An 18,568-nucleotide genomic window follows, 5' to 3' on the forward strand; every position below is an offset into this window, starting at 1 on the left:
GCGGGCTTCGGTAACTGCAGCACGCGGGCTCCGTAGCTGTGGCCTGTGGCCCTAGAGTGTGCAGGCTCCACTAGTTGTGGCGCACGGGCTTTGTTGCTCTGAGGCACGTGGACTTTTCCTGGACAGAACTGAACTCGTAACCCCTACACTGGCAGGTGGATTCTTATCCACCGTACCACCAGGGAAGTCCCGAGTATGTTATTTAAATCAGTTCCCTACTGTAGGGCCTTTTTTGTTGTTTTTACTTTTTGTATGATGTACAACACAGCCATTAATAATCTTTTACATAAGTAATTTTGCACACTGTTCTCATAAGTATGTATATTAAATATATATATGTAGATGTAATGATAACATATGTATTGACATATATACATATTTAGTTTCAATAACTTTTGCCAAAGCTTGCCCAATAGAGGTATTTTCATACTACTGAATTTTTGTTACTGATAGGAGAACAAAATTTGTCTATCTATCTCTTCTCTCCCTTTTTTATTTAGCTGGAAATATACTTTTTAAGCCCCATTCAGCACCTATTTTCTTTATTTTTTTTAATTTTAAACTTTATTTTATATTGGGGTATAGCTGATTAACAGTGTTGTGATAGTTTCAGGTGAACAGCAGAGAGACTCAGCCATACACTTACATGTATCCATTCTCCCCTAGACTCCCTTCCCATCCAGGCTGCCACGGAACACTGAGTAGTGCTCCATGTGCTATACAGTTTATCCTTGCTGGTTATCCATTTTACCTGTAGCAGTGTGTACATGTCCATCCCAAACTCCCTGACTCTCCCTTACCTCTGGCAGCTGTAAGTTCATTTTCTAAGTCTGTAAGTCTCCTTTTGTTTTGTAGGAAAGTTCATTTGTATCATTTCTTTTTAGATTCCACATGTAAGAAATTCAGGTGGTATTTCTCCTTCTCTCTCTGACTTAATTCACTCAATGTGACAATCTCTTGGTCTGTCCACATTGCTGCACATGGCATTCTTTCATTCTTGTTAATGGCTGAGTAACATTCCATTGTATATATATACCACATCTTCTTTATCCATTCCTCTGTTGATGGACATTTAGGTTGCTTCCGTGTCTTCGCTGTTGTAAACAGCACTGCAGTGAACACTGGGTGTATGTTTCTTTTTGGATCATGTTTTCCTCCAGATATATGCCAGGAGTGGGGTTGCAGAGTCATGTGGTAGCTCAATCTTAGTTTTTTAAGGAGTCTCTATTCTGTTCTCCATGGTGGCTTTACCAGTGTACATTTCCACCAGCAGTGTAGGAGGGTTTTCTTCTCTTCACACCCTCTCCAGCATTTATTATTTGTGGATTTTTTGATGGTGGCCATTCTCGCTGGTGTAAGGTAGTTTTGATTTTGCATTTCTCTAATAATTAGCAGTGTTGAGCATCTTTTCATGTATCTCTTGGCCTTATGTATGTCTTCTTTGGGGAAATGTCTGTTTAGGTCTTCTGCCCATTTTTTGATTGGGTTATTTTGATGCTGTGGATGAGATGGCTGGATGGCATCACCAACTTGATGGACATGAGTTTGAGTGAACTCCGGGAGTTGGTGATGGACAGGGAGGCCTGGCATGCTGTGATTCATAGGGTCGCAAAGAGTCGGACATGACTGAGCGACTGAACTGAACTGAACTGATGCTGTTAAGCATCATGAGCTCTTTGTAAATTTTAGAGACTAATCCCTTGTCAGTTACATCATTTGCAAATACTTTCTCCCAATCTGTGGGTTGTCTTTCTGTTTTGTTTATTGTTTCATTTGCTATACAAAAGCTTTTGAGTTTAAAATTTGTATGGTGACACATAAAAGACGCTGAATAGCCGAAGCAATCTTGAGAAGGAAAAATGGAGCTGGAGGAATCAGGCTCTTGGCTTCAGACTATACTACAAAGCTACAGTCATCAAAACAGTATGGTACTGGCACAAAAATAAAAATATAGATCAGTGGAACAGGGTAGAAAACCCAGAAATAAACCCATGCACCTATGGTCAATTAATCTATGACAAAGGAGGCAAGAGTACCCAATGTTAGACAGATGATCTCTTCAATAAATGGTGCTTGGAAAACTAGACAGCTGCATGTTAAAAATGAAACTTTTTAAAGATTTTGTAAAGATTATTCTTTAACACCATACACAAAAATAAGCTCAAAATACATGAAAGGCCTAAATATGAGACTGGACACTGTAAAACTCCTAGAGGAAAACATAGGCAGAACAGTCTCTGACATTGCAATAAGTTTTTTTTTTTTTGATCCATCTCTTAGAATAATAGAAATAAAAACAAAAATAAATGGGACCTATTTAAGCACTCTTTTCAGCTAACACCATTCCAAAATTTTTCTGCGTTGCTGCATTTGCTTCTTTCTTTCTCACAACTGGGAACAGTCCCACTGAACCTCAGGTGTACTCACTCCTGTGTACAAAGAAGCATGTCCATTCAAGTACCATCTGTACCACTAAAAACTGGAAGGACCGAAAGCTCATTATGTGAAAGATTGATCAAATCAATTATTTATTCTTGTAGTTGATTTTTCGTCTATCAAATAACTGTCGAAGTGATACCTTAAAACTGACTTTTCATGTGATTCCTTACTGTGATTTTTAAAGCCTGATTTATGATTTGTCCCAATTCCTAGGCAGCAAGAAAAGATTCGGACTGAAATTTAAAATGTTTCCAGTAAGCGTTGCCTTAGAAGTTCCATTTGATCTTAACTCTGTTTTGATCAAGAGAGTTTTCAGTTATTTCCATCTGGGTATATTTTTTAAAGCCTTCTTTAGATTAGTGAAAATGTTTCCAATTTTTTCATATGTGATATTGCTAACTAGCAATGAGACTTCTTTTTTTTCTTTCTGAATTGGGTAGATTCTACCATCATTTTGGTGTTTTCTATTTAAATATAAATCTCAAGTAGATGAGATTCCTAACCTTAAAAAAAAGATTTTAAGTCTCAGATTGCCTTTCACAGTGTCCTAAGTTTAAATTCTAGGCCCTGAAATCATAATTGCAAGTGCCTTCCTACCCTTCCTGGGCTTCCCTGGTGGCTCTGATAGTAAATCTGCCTGCCTTGCAGTAGACCTGGGTTTGATCCCAGAGTCAGAAAGATCCCCTGGAGAAGGAAATGGCAACCCATTCCAATATTCTTGCCTGGAGAATTCCATGGACAGAGGAACCTGGTGGCCTATAGTCCATGAGATTACAAAGAGACATGACTGACTGACTAACACTTTTTTCCTACCCTTCATTAAGATAAACACAAGTGAGTTCCTTGGTGAGAGCAGGGAATCCACCTTCCTTTAGTGGCTCTTTGACACTGTAGGGCTTCTTTGGTGGTGGTTTTTGTCTGTGGTGAAAGCGGCATCTGGGCTAGCACCTTTGTTTGCTTTGTTCCTGGGAAATGCAGAAAATAGTTCGAATTTATAAAAGGAACTATTTTTAGAATTCTATTCAGGACATAGTGCCATGGTCTCAGAAGAAATATGTCCCAAGTTTATCTCTGCCTCTGAAGCATAGAACTGATTTCAGCATGTATTCACTGAGCACCCATCGTGTGCCCAGAATTTATCCGAAGTGTTGGGCATGTAGTGATGAATAAGTTAGACACTGTTCTTGTCTTCATACATTAAAGTTTAACTGAGAAATTTCAGTCCTCCCGAATGGCCTTCTTGATTAATTCTTCATATCACATCCAGTTTTGTGAAACCTGGAGTCTAATTGAAAGTCACAAAATCTCTATTTCCTATTTTTAGTTAGGTCATGTAGGATACTCTTGTTTTTGTCCATCTTAAATCTAAGCCATTGTTTAATTTGACATTCCATCCTTTGCTTAATCAAAACTAGTGTTCTCACCATGACTTAATCACTCTTTTATTTCTGTTCTTTCTCCTCCCATTGCCATGAAAATACAGCTCTATTTTACTCAGCTTTTTTTTTTAAAGAAACATGCTTGTGACTTGATGATATTACTGTTGTCTGTGTGTGAGACTTGGTACAGCACCATAAAGCTGCATCAGCTTTAGATGATGGAGGTTGGCCAGTGTTCGTTCATCAGCTAAGTATCATCTGCTTTCCAGCCTTAGAGGATATACAAAATATAATAATGCCTCAGCAGAGTTACAGGTCAAGTTATGAACTCTTGGGGTTTCTCTCCTTTAATTGAAATCAGGAGTGTTAATCCTGAGGACCCCAAGAGCCTGTGGGATTTCCAGCAGTCTTCAGCATGCATGGTTGCAGTGCCTAGCATTTTGACACGGTATCATCTCGGAGTAAACAGTGGACGATATGGAAACATAGGAGCAATTAACAGTGGAGGATATGGAAACATAGGAGCAATTTATTAATCCTGCAACTAACACTGTCTTGCTGACTGGCCTGCAGGATTTCTCATTTCCCAGGAGGTATCCTTCTTGAGGGGAAGGCTGGCTGCCGCCTCTGCCACTGGTGCAAATCATTTCCTGCCTCAGCCTGTAGAGACCAGGCTCTGCAAGCAGAGTGTAATGGCTGCATTGCCACATCTTTGGTGATCAGATCTTCCCAGGGATTACATGAAGTCTGAGAGAGGTGGAGAAGTTTGAAAGCCTGGAGTGGTCCATGGAAAACTGGTTGAGCATCTGCCGTTAAGTTGGACGTACAAGTAAGCAGTTCCGAGCCCCACGGTTCAGGGTGTTTCTGACACATGCCAGTGTGTTAACCATCCTCTCGTCCCAGCAGAGACTCAGCCTTTGACTCTCCTGAAGTTTAAAAGTTTGGGGGCGTCAACATTAAAGAGTCCCAGGCATCTTTTAAGGAGACGTACAGAGGCTGCTCTTTAGATTGTGCGAAAGTGAAAGTCGCTCAGTCCTGTCCGACTCTTTGTGACCCCATGGGCTATACAGTCCATGGAATTCTCCAGGCCAGAATACTGGAGTGAGTAGCCTTTCCCTTCTCCAGGGGATCTTCCCCACCCAGGGATCAAACCCGGGTCTCCCACATTGTAGGCAGATTCTTTACCAGCTGAGCCACAAGGGAAGCCCAAGGATACTGGAGCAGGTAGCCTGTCCCTTCTCCAGCAGATCTTCCTGATCCAGGAATCAAACCGGGGACTCCTGCATTGCAGGCAGATCCTTTACCAACTGAGCTATGAGGGAAGCCCCAGATAGCAGGAGGGAGAGCAAATACTCAGTCACCCCTGTTTGGGCCCCAAGCCTCCTCTCTGAGGACCCACAACCTTTTGACCAACTTCTGCGCTGCTACTTGTAAGTAAATACAAATACTAAGGAAAGAGAAATCATGCTTTAAACAGAATAATGTGAACTAAAGATAATTAAGTCAGTTAATTCTAGGAGCCGTATAGGTGGAGAATAAAGAATTTTTTTTTACTTTACAATATTGTATTCATTCTGCCACACATCAACATGAATCCGTCACGGGCGTACATGTGTTCCCCATCCTGAATCCCCTTCCCACCTCCCTCCCTGTACCATCCCTCCGAGTCATCCCAGTGCACCAGCCCCAACCATCCTGTATCGAACCTGGACTGGCGATTCATTTCTTATATGATATTATACATGTTTCAGTGCCATTCCCCCGGATCGTCCTACCCTCTCCCTCTCCCATAGAGTCCAAAAGACTGTTCTATACATCTGTGTTTCTTTTGCTGTCTCGCATACAGGGTTATCGTTACCATCTTTCTAAATTCCATATATATATGTGTTAGTAAGAAATTTTTTTTTCAAAAAAACTTGATAATACGCTACAACAAACCCAAGAGTAAAAATGAGTAAAATAGTAAAAAAGCTAAATTGAAGTAAATAAAATATGAAAGCTAAGAAACAAGAGAACAAAACCTGCTAAGAACTGTTGGGCTGTGCAAAATAAACATGATTAAAATAAGAGAATAAAAAAGTAAAAAGCAAAATAAATCAAGATAAGAAGGACTTGAGCTGGGGATTTCATAACCTGTGTATAATGTGGCTGGGAGGTTAGGACAGCAGGCACAGGCCTGCTGTTGCAGGATACTCTCAGCAGGCTGAGTGATCAATCCCTTCATGAGTGGCTTGCAAACTGTCCTCCAAGGAGCCCTCGAGCGGGTCCCTCACAGGGGCCTCGGTGCGAGGCTGGGAGAGCAGCAGGCTGTGAGGGTCAGGCCAGGCAGCTCTGCCCCCAGCCCTTGGCTGCTGCTTCAGCCAGAAAAGCTGTGCCTCCAGCTGCTTTATGGATCATGTTGGCGGGAGAGAATTCAAGGGGGAGGTCTGTGAAGCTAGATGAGAATAAAATTACATTTTTATTTTCACTCACCTTCCAGTAATATTTAGCATTGCTGTCCGTTGTGAATATTGACAGCAGACTACAGTACTGTTAGCAGTGTCTTTCTCATCAATAAAGATTTTTTTAATATCTTTTTATATTGATTTTCTTATATCTCATTGGATTTGTTGCCAGAATCTTGACAAATTATGCTCATCACTGCCTAGGACTTGCATTTATAATTAACTGTTGCTGGCTAGTGTTATTTCCTTTATTAATGGAGAAGCACATGTGACCATATCTCAGGGACTTTTTAATGTTTTGATAATTCTGTTTCACTATAACTGGTTTCCTTGATAATACTGTGTTTAAAACATTATGAGAAGGTGCCATCAGACTGCCTGAGAGTTCATGCTGCAAAAAAATGTTACAAACCTTACTGTGAAGACCTGTTACTTGGATTTATTCCTGCTGCTTCCCCTAGGCCTTTTGAAGTTTTCTAGTTCTTTTTTTTTTTTAAATAATTTTACTTATTTATTTTTGGCTGTGCTCGGTCTTTGTTGCTACACTCAGGCTCTGTCTGGTTGCGGCGAGCAGGGACTACTCTAGTTACAGTGCGCAGGCTTCTCGTTGCGGAGGCTTCTCTCGTTGCGGAGCACAGGCTCTAGGCACAAGGACCTTGGTCGTTGCAGCACACGCGCTCAGTAGTGCGGCTCACGGGCTCCAGAGCACAGGCTTAGTAGTTGCTTCACACCCTGTGGGATCTTCCCAGATCCGGGATCAAACCCCTGTCTCCTGCGTTGGCAGGCATATTCTGTACTACTGAGCCACCAGGGAAGCCCCTGTTGAGAAGAAGCCTTTCTTCTCTTATTTTAGGTTAAGCCTCCTAGAGTTAGCCAGGCATATGGGTGACATGTGGGAAGTGTAGATACAGGCGGTCTCTTGTCTCCCCACTGGAGCAGAAGAGGTCTGGGGAGGCCCTGAGATGCTGTCCGAGCAGTGCTAGGACGGGCTTGGGCAGGAACACCTCTGCTTGACTGTGGTGTCATCACCTCTGCCCCACTCCAGCCCCAGGTTGCAGAGGAGCCGCAGTCTTCCGCCCACAGTAGCAGCAGAGGTTGGTGGCCCGGAAGAGAAAGGTGAGGGCACAGCCCAGCCCAGGACAGCTGAGAGGAGGAGGCTGCTCAGTGCTGGTGAGCGTGAGAAGGTGACTGCCAATCCGTGCTCTACATGTGTTAAGTACAGTTTTACATGTCCCATGTCAGTAAAAGGAATTCAGCAAATTTTTTTTCCCCGCCTTGGGCAAAAGATTAATTTTTGCTTTCTGCCCACATGCCCTCTCATTGGCTTTTGAAGGAAAAGGGCTGCCTACCTTTTGCCTTACTATTAATTTATAGTGCTGCTAAGAATCTGATCTGCATTTTGATTTGACTGACTCAAGAGACTGAGGCATGGAGATTCACTGAGCACACTCAGCACAGAAGGTGTGCAGGTAAGCCATGTCTGTCCTGCAGTGAGAAGGGAAACCACAAGGGCGAAATGTCAACAGCGGGACAGGGCTAGAAAAACCGAGGCAGTGCTTTCCCAGCGCAAGAATCGATAAGGATTTCAGATGGGGCTACAACTTATTTTTAAGAACACTGAGGCAGAAAGAATCCCGTGGAAACCAGAGTGGTGAGGCAGCGTGTCTCTCCTGGCCGCCTGATGAGCAGTTCTGCGCTCAAGACCCTCCAGGTCAGTGTGTGCTGCCCACGTGCCGACGGGCGAGCCCTCAGGCAAGCTGCGTGTCTCCCTTCCAGGAGGCAGAGCTGCATGTCGTCGGTGAAACTGTGGCACCAGTAAAAGGTGTTGCTTCCACGGTTTATAACAAGCTTTAACAGTGGCTGTATTAGTATTTGATTACTACATTAACAGAATGCAGAACCAAGCCATAAAACTTCCTTCTTTCTGTGAGACATCCTCCTCTTCACTGAGGATGTTTGCAAATTGCATTTTTAAAGCCATATTTAGACTTTGAAATCATTTTAGCACGGTGGCAGTTTAGAGATGCATGAAATTAAACTTGCTTCTTTTACTATTCATGCATCAATAATCTAAACTGATAATTTAATCTGCAACATAAATGGTTAGTCCTGAAGGATAAGTGATAGAAATTTCTAACATTGACTTAGCATTTTATATTTTAAGAATACATTTTTTAAAAAGGTAGCCTTTCGGGTTTTAGCAAAAATGTCGGGAATGCCGCATTAATTGTCACACAATAAGAAAAGATCTCTGCAAAGCTCCATGAAAAGGTCTGTTTTTCTCAGAATGCAGCTCTCTGTTGTCATGGAGAGTGGCGTGCCACCCATTAATGAGAGGAAGTCAAGGTTGCGTGGCAGGCAGTGTGCTGCCAGCATTTTCATCCACGCTGTACCTGGGCCTCAGGCGTCTTTCATCCATGGCTTAACTGACCTGGCATATACCAGGCGTCCCCAGTTGGAGACGGATGGCAGGTCAGGAACAGCTGGGGTGAGGCAGATGGCAGCCTGCACGTCTCCAGGTCCCAGGTTGGCAGCCAGCCTTGAAAAGGAAGGACCAGAATAGCTTCATTTTTCAATAAGCAAAAATATCCACATGGTTCCTTAGAAGGTGAGTACACTACCCCAGGCCTATGTTGTAAGAATCCATTTCTGCCTGTAGGAAGAGGGGAATGGGGGAGTTTATTAGGAGGGAACACTGTTCATGAGTTAAGCAGTAGTCATTTTTCTCTGAGGGCATAGAGATTGTGTTTTATAGCACTAAAAGGAATTTTAAAATCTTTCTGTTAGCATACTGCCAGATCTCATCATGTTTGAACATTATTAAGGAAAAAGCAAAGAGCTCAAGGGGCAGTAAATGAGTCTTAGAGCATTTTTTATAAACAGTTTCATACTTTAAATTGCCAAGTGCTTTTTGCAGTTCTTATTTGCTCATCCTTACCGCAGGCCTGGGAGAGAGTTAACTGTTAATGGCTCTACACGAGAGGATACCAGATTGTTAGGAGCATCGTCCACACCTTGCCAAAGTCCCGTGGAGACTCCACTCTGACTTTGCACTTCTCTCCCTCTACTGATCTTGTTTTTTCAGCCTGGAGCCTGGTAATAGGCGTGTGGAGGTAACCTTCAAGGGTGTTTTCCTGGCTTTGGCTCTGACGTTCCACCCAGCTTGCCCGGAGTGATCTCACACATTGCTCTCTGATTTCTCTGCGGTAATGAATGGGTCCCTGGAGGCCCTTAACCTCGGAGTCCAAAGCAGTCCCTGTTGCTGCCGACGTCTGTAGACAGGTCTTTGTAGAGACTTATGCTTTCATTTCTTTGGGGTAAATATCTATCTACATGTGGTAGGCGTACATTCCAGAGTGTTCCTACCATTGTCCAATCCCAACAGCAATTCCAGGGCCTCCATATTTTCGCCAGCAGAGGTGACCGTGCTAGCGTGTGTTTAATGGTATCTGACTGTCGCTGTGGTTTTAATTTGTGTAAATATTTGCCTGATATTGAGCATCTTTTCATGTGCTTATTTTCAGTCCTTATCTGTTTAAATCTTTTGTCACATCTTTTATTGAATCATTTGTTTTCTTATTGAGTTTTGAAAACTTTTTCTCTTGTAATTTTATTTATCTTTTTATTCACTAATACTATTTTTCAAAGAGCAGTTTTTATTTTTGATGGAAGTCCAGTTTGTTATTAATAGTTTTTTCTTTTCTAAATTGTACCTTTGGTGTCAAATGAGAAATCTTTGCTTCACCCAACATCACAGATTTTTCTCCTGTGTTTTGTTTGAGAAGTTTTATAGTTTTAGGTTCTATGATTAGGCCTATGATCCATTTTAAGTTATTACGTTTTTTAATATGGTATGAGGTAAGGGTCCAAGTTAAATTTTTGGCATAATACCTAGTCCTGTCAGAACCATTTGTTGAAGACTATTCTTTCTGCACTGAATCTGTTCTTTTTGCATCTTTGAATCTTTGTCAAAATCAATTGAGTATAGATGAGTGAGTCTCTTTCTGAGCTGTTTTGTTCCTTTGATCTTTGTTCCATCTCCTGTCTTTCTCCCCCTTTGGCTGCTCTGTACAGCATGTGGGATTTCAGTTCCCTGACTAAGGATAGAACGCATGCCCCTTGCAGTGGAAGCATGGAGTCGCAACCACTAGAGCGCCAGGGATATGTCTCCATTGTCTCTCTTGATGCCAGTGCTACACTATCTTTACGGCTGTTTTTTATAGTCAGTCTTAAAATTGCAATGTAAGGCTTCCAACTTGGTTCTTTTCTTTTTTCAAAGTCGTTTTACCTAGTCTTTTGCATTCCAAGTCAATTTTAGAATCACAGTGTGTGTCTGTGTATGTGCGCACATACATACATAAATATTTTATTAATAATAAGGAAATTAGGAGCAAGATCAATTCCAGAAATATGTATTGAATGCCTAGTATATGGTGATGGTTTAGTTGCTCAGTCATGTCTGACTCTTGTGACCCCATGGACTGTAGCCCCCCAGGCTCCTCTGTCCATGGGATTTTTTAGGCAAGAGTACTGGAGTAGGGTGCCATTTCCTTCTCCAGGGGATCTTCCTGACCAGGGATCAAACCTGTGTCTCCTGCGCTGCAGGTAGTCTACTGCATTGCAGGCAGATTCTTTACCTGCTGAACCACCAGGGAAGCCCAGTATACATTTAGAAACAAGACAGAAATAAGACAGCGGGAAGATTATAATGGGTATGAAGTGAGATTGCTTTTGTGAAAGTCAGTAATCACTCTTTTTCCATTGAAGACAAATTTAAACCGTCCTGACAGAATTTCGGATTTCAAGTCTGTAAGACAAATGATTCTCATCTCTGTTTATAAAGGAAGTTCTGAAGCCAATAGAAGGTTTAAGAGAAGTACTTTTTAATTTGCCAGAACTGTGGTATGTTCAAAGGAAGGATATGAATCACTACAATCAGAAGGTTTATAAATTGGCTGGGGATAACTAGGTAAAATAGAGTGGGGTGAGAACTAACTTTATGGGGATTTACAGGGGCCTTCCCGGGAGTAAGGCAGATTATAGAGAGAATAGCATGCTGGCAGCATCATACATTGCTCGAGGATATGTAAACTGGTACAGCTTCTGTAGAGAGAACTTGGGCAACATTCCCTGACAGCTCAGTTGGTAAAAAAATCCACTGCAATGCAGGAGACCCTGGTTCGATTCCTGGGTCGGGAAGATCCCCTGGAGAAGGGAAAGGCTACCCACTCCAGTATTCTGGCCTGGAGAATTCCATGGAGTATCCATGGGGTTGCAGAGTCCATGGGGTCACAAACAGTTGGACATGACTGAGCGACTTTCACTATCAAAATTATGAACACACATATCCTTTGACCAATAATTTCACTTCTCAGAACTCCTGACACACTGCATACATGTGGAATAATACCCGTTACAAACAGATTATGTCCATCAAGGCCTGTGTATATTAGTTTTTCAAAAAGTACTTTTAAAAAGAGCCTCACGATTATTTTCTGGAGGCTCAGACAATAAAGAATCTGCCTGCAATGCAGGAGACCTGGTTAGATCCCCGTGACAGGAGGATCCCCTGAAGAAGGGAATGGTAACCCATTCAAGTAGTCCTGCCTGGAGAGTTCCATGGACAGAGGAGCATATTTTGGGGGCCTCCCCTGATGGCTCAGATGGTAAAGAATCTGCCTGCAATGCAAGAAACCCAGGTTCAATCCCTGTGTTAGGAGGATCCCCTGGAAAAGGGAATGGCAACCCACTCCGGTATTCTTGCCTGAGGAATTCCATGGACAGAGGAGCCTGGTAGGCTGCATTCTATGGGGTCATAAACAATCGGACACAACTGAGCAGCTAAGACTTCTGCAGGATTGTTAGTTGTCAGTAGATTCTTGAGCAGTGTGTATCATAAAAGTATTTCAAGAACATTAGTAACAGTAAATTTTGGACTGAAAGAGATTAAATGTTGGAGGGAAATTTATTGTCTATACTTAAGGTGATAAAAGGCCTGTCTTGTACTAATTGACAGTGGAAATGAAGAGAGATATTTTGCACACAAGAAGGAAAAGTCAATAGGATTAGTGACAGGATGAATATAAGGTTAGAAAACAGGGAAGGTCAAAAATGAACTGAAATTGAACCTCAGTTAATGAGGAAATGTCTGGTACATTGACTGTACCAGTATTGTACAAAGTATTGGAAGTACCTTTAGCAGACAGCAAGGGGGTGGGTTTTTCTTTTACCTCTTCATTGTTCACATATCTATTTCCAGGTTTGCTGCATCACATCTTATACCTACTGGCCATAGACCTTTGGAGACAGGACAGCTGCAAAACATACCTGCATTAGGGCCTGCCTGATATCCTGGCACTAGGAGAGACTAGGTGCTCTCTAAAGTCCTGCTAACTCTCAGCTTCTGAGAAGTTAAGACTTAGGAAGAGTAACCAGTTGTTGCTGTGTGACAGGTCCGAGCTCTAGTTGTGGATGAAGGCTGGACTTCAGGTTCAGGGGCTCATCAGCTAGACCAGCGTGCCTCTTTGTGCTGGTTCTTTTTCTTGAGGCAGTCTAGGTAATAAACCAGAATACACAGTGAACACTAAATACCTCTTAACAGAGTGACCTGAATTTAACTAAACCCAGAAAAACCAAACATATACAGAGGTTCACCAGTTAAAAATACATAGTCATGGGGGAAGAAGTGCTGAAAAGACCCTGAAGGAATCACAATGGGAGGAAAGAGTCAGGACCTGTGTTTTCAGGACCTGTTTCCTGGGTTGATGGGTTACTTGGAATTAATGAACTACCTGGACATCAGCTTCCTAGATGAGCAAATGATCCTGGATCCCTCTCAAGGGACCTTACATATCTGAAACCTGTATTTCTCAGTCTCACTGATGCAGAGATGTAGAAGTTGCTCAGTCATATGCGACTGTTTGCAGTCCCACGGTCTGTAGCCTACCAGGCTCCTCTGTCTGTGGAATTTCCCAGACAAGAGTACTGGAGTGGGTTGCCATTTCTTTCTCCAGGGGACCTTCCCAACCCAGGGATCGAACCCAGGTCTCCCACAGGCAGACACTTTACCCTCTGAGCCACCAGGGAAGCCCATAGAGATGTAGACGTTAGAATTTTATTACCAGGAGCTTCATACTTTAAAAGTATCAGTTCAGTTCGGTCGCTCAGTCGTGTCCAACTCTTTGCGACCTCATGGACAGCAGCACACCAGGCTTCCCTGTCCTTCACCAACTCACAGAGTTTGCTCCAACTCATGTGCATCGAGTCGGTGATGCCATCCAACCATCTTATCTTCTGTCGTCCCCTTCTCCTCCTGCCTTCAGTCTTTCCCAGCATCAGGGTCTTTTATAGTGAGTCATTTCTTCGTATCATGTGGCCAAAGTATTGGGGTTTCAGCTTCAGCATCAGTCCTTCCAGTGAATATTCAGGACTGGTTTGATCTCCTTGCAGTCCGAGGGACCATCAAGAGCCTTCTCCAACACCACAGTTCAAAAGCATCAATTCTTCAGTGCTCAGCCTTCTTTATGGTCCAACTCTCACATCCATACATGACTACTGGAAAAACCATAGCTTTGACTAGATGGACCTTTGTTGGCAAAATAATGTCTCTGCTTTTGAATACGCTCTCTAGTTTTGTCTTAGCTTTTCTTCCAAGGAGCAAGCATCTTTTAATTTCATGGCTGCAATCACCATTTGCAGTGATTTTGGAGCCCAAGAAAGTAAGTCTGTCACTGTTTCCATTGTTTCTACATCTGTTTCCCAAGAAGTCATGGAACTGAATGCTATGATCTTTGTTTTTTGAACATTGAGTTTTAAGCTAGCTTTTTCACTGTCCTCTTTCACTTTCATCAAGAGGCTGATCCTCTTCACTTTCTGCCATAAGGGTGGTGTCATCTGCACATCTGAGGTTATTGATATTTGTCCCGGTAGTCTTGATTCCAGCTTGTGCTTCATCCAACCCGGCATTTCACATGATGTACTCTGCATATAAGTTAAATAAACAGGATGACAATATACAGCCTTGATGTACTCCTTTCCCTGTTTGGAACCAGTCTGTTGTTCCATGTCCAGTTCTAACTTGCTTCTTGACCTGCATACAGTTTTCTCAGGAGGCAGGTAAGGTGGTCTGGTATTCCCATCTCTTGAAGGATTTTGCAGTTTGTTGTGGTCCACACAGTCAAAGGCTTTGGTGTAATCAGTAAAGCAGAAGTAGATTCAGAAGTAGTCCCAGAAGTTTTTCTGGAACTCTCTTGCTTTTTCGATGGTCCAATGGATGTTGGCAATTTGATCTCTGGTGCCTCTACTTTTTCTAAATCCAGCCTGAACATCTGGAAGTTGTCAGTTCACGTACTGTTGAAGCCTGGCTTGAAGAATTTTGAGCATTACTTTGTTAGCATGTAAGATGAGTGTAATTGTGTGGTAGTTTGAGCATTCTTTGGCATTGCCTTTCTTTGGGATTGGAATGAAAACTGACCTTTTTCAGTCCTGTGGCCACTGCTGAGTTTTCCAAATTTGCTGGCATATTGAGTGTAGCATTTTAATGGCATCATCCTTTAGGATGATGACTGAGCCACAGAGACTGAGGCAGACCAGCCTTTGAAAGTATAAGGTTATAGTTTTTGTTTAGATTCTCATTCAGAGCCTTATTTAAATAGTTGAACTGAAGTTCAAATACTTTAACCAGGAATATCAAAAGAACAGCTAACAGATGTAAAACTAAACAGAAAGGATAGGGAATCACTCATTCTCTTCCAGATTTGGGAGGCAGGCTTCTTCATTTACCATCTTACCTGTAAGTTCCATTGGCACAATTCTTGGTATGAAAGTAGGGTATTCGCTCTTGTTTTCCAGGGAACTAATTTCTGTACTGTATATATTTGACATTTTCCTATCATTTTTGTCTGAAAGGCCCACAAAAATGCCTTGTGTATACATGGGATTTAGAAAGAGAGGGCTAAAGTTGATCTATTCCAATAGCTGCAGAAACCTCTGCAAATTAAACCTAAAATCTCCTATGTTCCTATAACAAGATATATCCAAAGTTTTTTCTACAGTGTAGAGTCCTTTGAGCTAAAAATCTATTTACTGGCTATTTTCATTAGCTATGAAGTCATAATTATGGTGCCAGGAATTAAAGCTATAGGACAGAGAGAAAGTATAACTGAACAGATTTCATTTATTAAACAAAGAGACTTTGGTATGGTTTTGTATTGAGGTTTAGATTTAAAGATAATTAAGATCTTTTCAGGAGCTGGTGCAGTATTTAAGGGAGAGATGAGTAAACAGAAGCTTCAGGAAGAGATTTTTGAGAACAGAGGTTTCAGTTGATTGCATCATGAATTTTGAGGTCAATAGCAAATGAATTCCCAAGTATTTCCAAATCCTATGGGTGTAGACAAGAGAACATTTGAGAAACTAGACGTATTTGATGTGCATTCTCTTTAGTGCTCTTGGCTCCTGTCATTTCCATGCCAAATTTCCTGTTACATTTGTTATTTTTTTCAACCAGGCAAGAGTCTATTTTGAAATCTGTTCTTGTTTAATATAAGTGCTGATATTAAGACAAATGTATCACTAGTTTTGTAGCTCATGGTGGGCAAAGCTGGGACTTAAACCAGGTCTTCCAACACCCAGCCACCACAGCACATGAATACTGTATGTATTGCATGCTGACTGTTTTACAGCTCCATGATGGATGCTGCTCGGAGGGGAAACTTAAATCAGTCATTAGTCTCTATTGATAAAAGCCCAGGCAGAGTTTTGATGGGAGGGACATCCCAATTATTTGTTAAAATGAGAACTTTGTGGAATTTGTACATATAGATCATTATAATCCTCCATTTGCTGACTTAATAGCGGGTAGTAACCGGTCACGTGTGTGGCACACTTCACGGTGTTTTTAGACTCAACCATGATGGACTGCTGCTTTCTGAATGTGCTCTCTACTCTGTTGTCTTTGCCCCTGTTTTTCCCTCCATTCTCCATCTCATCCTGCAACAGCCTGTCTGTTAAGATCTGTCCTAAATCCTGCTGCGTCCATAAACTTGCTCTGATCTTCATCGTTTGTGATTTCTCTGACCCCTTCTATAGAATGTTCTTTTATCTTTTCAGGAGTGCTTATTTAGTTTTTTGTTGTTGTTGTTTTTGATTAATCAAAGATATGTTCTTATTTTTCTTTACTTAAGAAACAGTATAATATATTAGGTAAGAACGTGACCTCTCTGGAGCCAGTCTGTCTGAGTTTGAATACAGCTGTCTATGAACTGTATGATTTGGTGACTTACATTCTCTGTCCCTCAGTTTCTTCATCCACAAAATGGGGATTAAAATAGTGCCTGTGATTTAAGATAAGTGTATGAGACTTGAAGAAGTGAATACATTCTGAGGTCCTTAGAACAATCTTGGGACAGAGAAGGTTGATGTTCAATTAACTAGGCTTTAGTGTTGGTTTCACTCAATTGCAGCATCTTGAAGAACAGGAACTGTCTCTTTCCCATACTTCTCTCCTTAGGGAAAATGTACTTTGACTCTAGTTTAGATTTCTAAGGTTAATATTCTCCCTCCATCTTCACCACTGTCACCCCCAAGGACATCAAGGTAAAAAGATTATCATGGCTCAGGGGTAGGGAGGAATAGATGCTTACAGGAGTATCTGTGAACAAACAGGAGTAGTTATACACCCAGATTGAAATGACATCACATTTTTTGGAAAGCTGTCTGACCCTAAAATAGGAAGGGCTCATATATATACCCATATTGCTTAAGCTTTACAGCAACTGAAACCAGAAGAGGGCAGCAGAAAGTCACCTGCTTCCCATCTGTGGTGACAAGGAGCCACCTAAAGAAGGTGATTTCCCATTAGGGACAACCTGCACCAAAACTGATCTCCGATAAGATGTTATTGAATTGCCAATCAAGATGCAGATTAGACATAAAAAGAGAACTGTGTTCTGAAGGCTGGGAGCATGACAGAAAAACATTAAACAGTGAAATAGAAACTGAGGGACCCCTGCCAATGATTTTAGCTCTGATACCTGTAGTACACAAGAACAGCTCAGAATGGATTAAAGTGCTCAATGTTGTCAGCGTTCTCCATTCTTTATTTTGTTTTATTTTACTGGTTTTTTTCTCCCCGCCCAGCAGTGGAAACTTAAGAGTTTCTCTTTATGTAGTCTGTTATTATAGGGAAAACCAGGCTAACCCCTGTGGCCTTACAGGATAGGTTAGAACATGAAAAATTTGCCATATTTTTGAAAGTATATTTTGCTTATGAAAAAATTACATACTTTTTTCAGTTTTTATGGGGAAAAAAATCACTCACTTATTAATGTGCTTCCTACCACACTTTGCTACACCTTTCATTTTATTTGTTTTAAAATACTTAGCACTAACTCAGCTTTCAGCTATAAATTCAGTGTAATTCCATCTAAAGTCTCAGCAAAATTTTTTTTGGAACCTGAGACGATCCTAAAATTCAGTGAAAGAGTAAAGGGCCAAAAATACTAAGACACCTTTAAGGAGATTAAAGATAAAATTATTGCTTTTCAAGGTAGATAACAAGAATTAGTAGGAAGCTACAATAAATAAGAATGAGATGTTGGATTAGACTTAGATAAACAGACTGGTACAACAGAATAGAGAGCCCAGAAATGTATTTGTACACATGGAAACTTGAGGTGTTTATATGTATCACAGGAGAAGGACTAGTTAATAAATGGCATTTGAACAATTGATTATATGAAAAAAAGTTAATCTCAAAACATAAGTGCACACACATTTTTTTAAAGCTAGTTTAAAACTTAAATGGAAAAAGCAAAATATAAAGCTTCCATAAAAAAGTATAGGAACATATTAATATTTGTATGACTTTTTTGAATAAGACAAAAATACTGATAAGAGATTGATGAATTTTAATGAATTAAAATTGTGAAGTTCTATATCACAAGATATATATATATAGCTATATATAGATATAGCAAATTAAAAGACAAACCAAAGACAAGGAAAAAACTCAAAATGTGTGTAACTGGCAAAGATGAGAATACATCTATAGATCGATAAGGTAAGAAGATAATAGAGAAATGGGTAGAGGGTATTAATCCGCAATTCACAGACTAAAAAATCCGAGTGGGCATTAAATATATGAAAAGGTGCTCACTGATTATTAATTCTGTTGCAGATTAAAATGCTACATATTCTCACACTTATCAAATGTGAAAATGAAGAGTTTTAACACTATTAATTGTGTCAAAGAAAAGGAGCAATGGGAACTGACTGACGACTAGTGAGAGTTAAAGTCGTATAGCA

General features: G+C 41.1%; 2 protein-coding genes across 5 annotated transcripts in view; one reads left to right on the forward strand and one right to left on the reverse strand.

Annotated features, from left to right (window-relative positions):
• PTCD2 (pentatricopeptide repeat domain 2) overlaps positions 1-18,568 on the reverse strand; it is a 302,620-nt gene that overhangs the window by 61,339 nt on the left and 222,713 nt on the right. The gene's annotated exons all lie outside the window — the stretch shown is intronic.
• Positions 1-18,568, forward strand: part of MRPS27 (mitochondrial ribosomal protein S27) — a 103,887-nt gene that overhangs the window by 29,617 nt on the left and 55,702 nt on the right. The gene's annotated exons all lie outside the window — the stretch shown is intronic.

The sequence above is a fragment of the Bos javanicus genome, chromosome 20, assembly GCF_032452875.1.
Source record: "Bos javanicus breed banteng chromosome 20, ARS-OSU_banteng_1.0, whole genome shotgun sequence".
In the NCBI taxonomy this organism is placed as follows: Eukaryota; Metazoa; Chordata; class Mammalia; order Artiodactyla; family Bovidae; genus Bos; species Bos javanicus.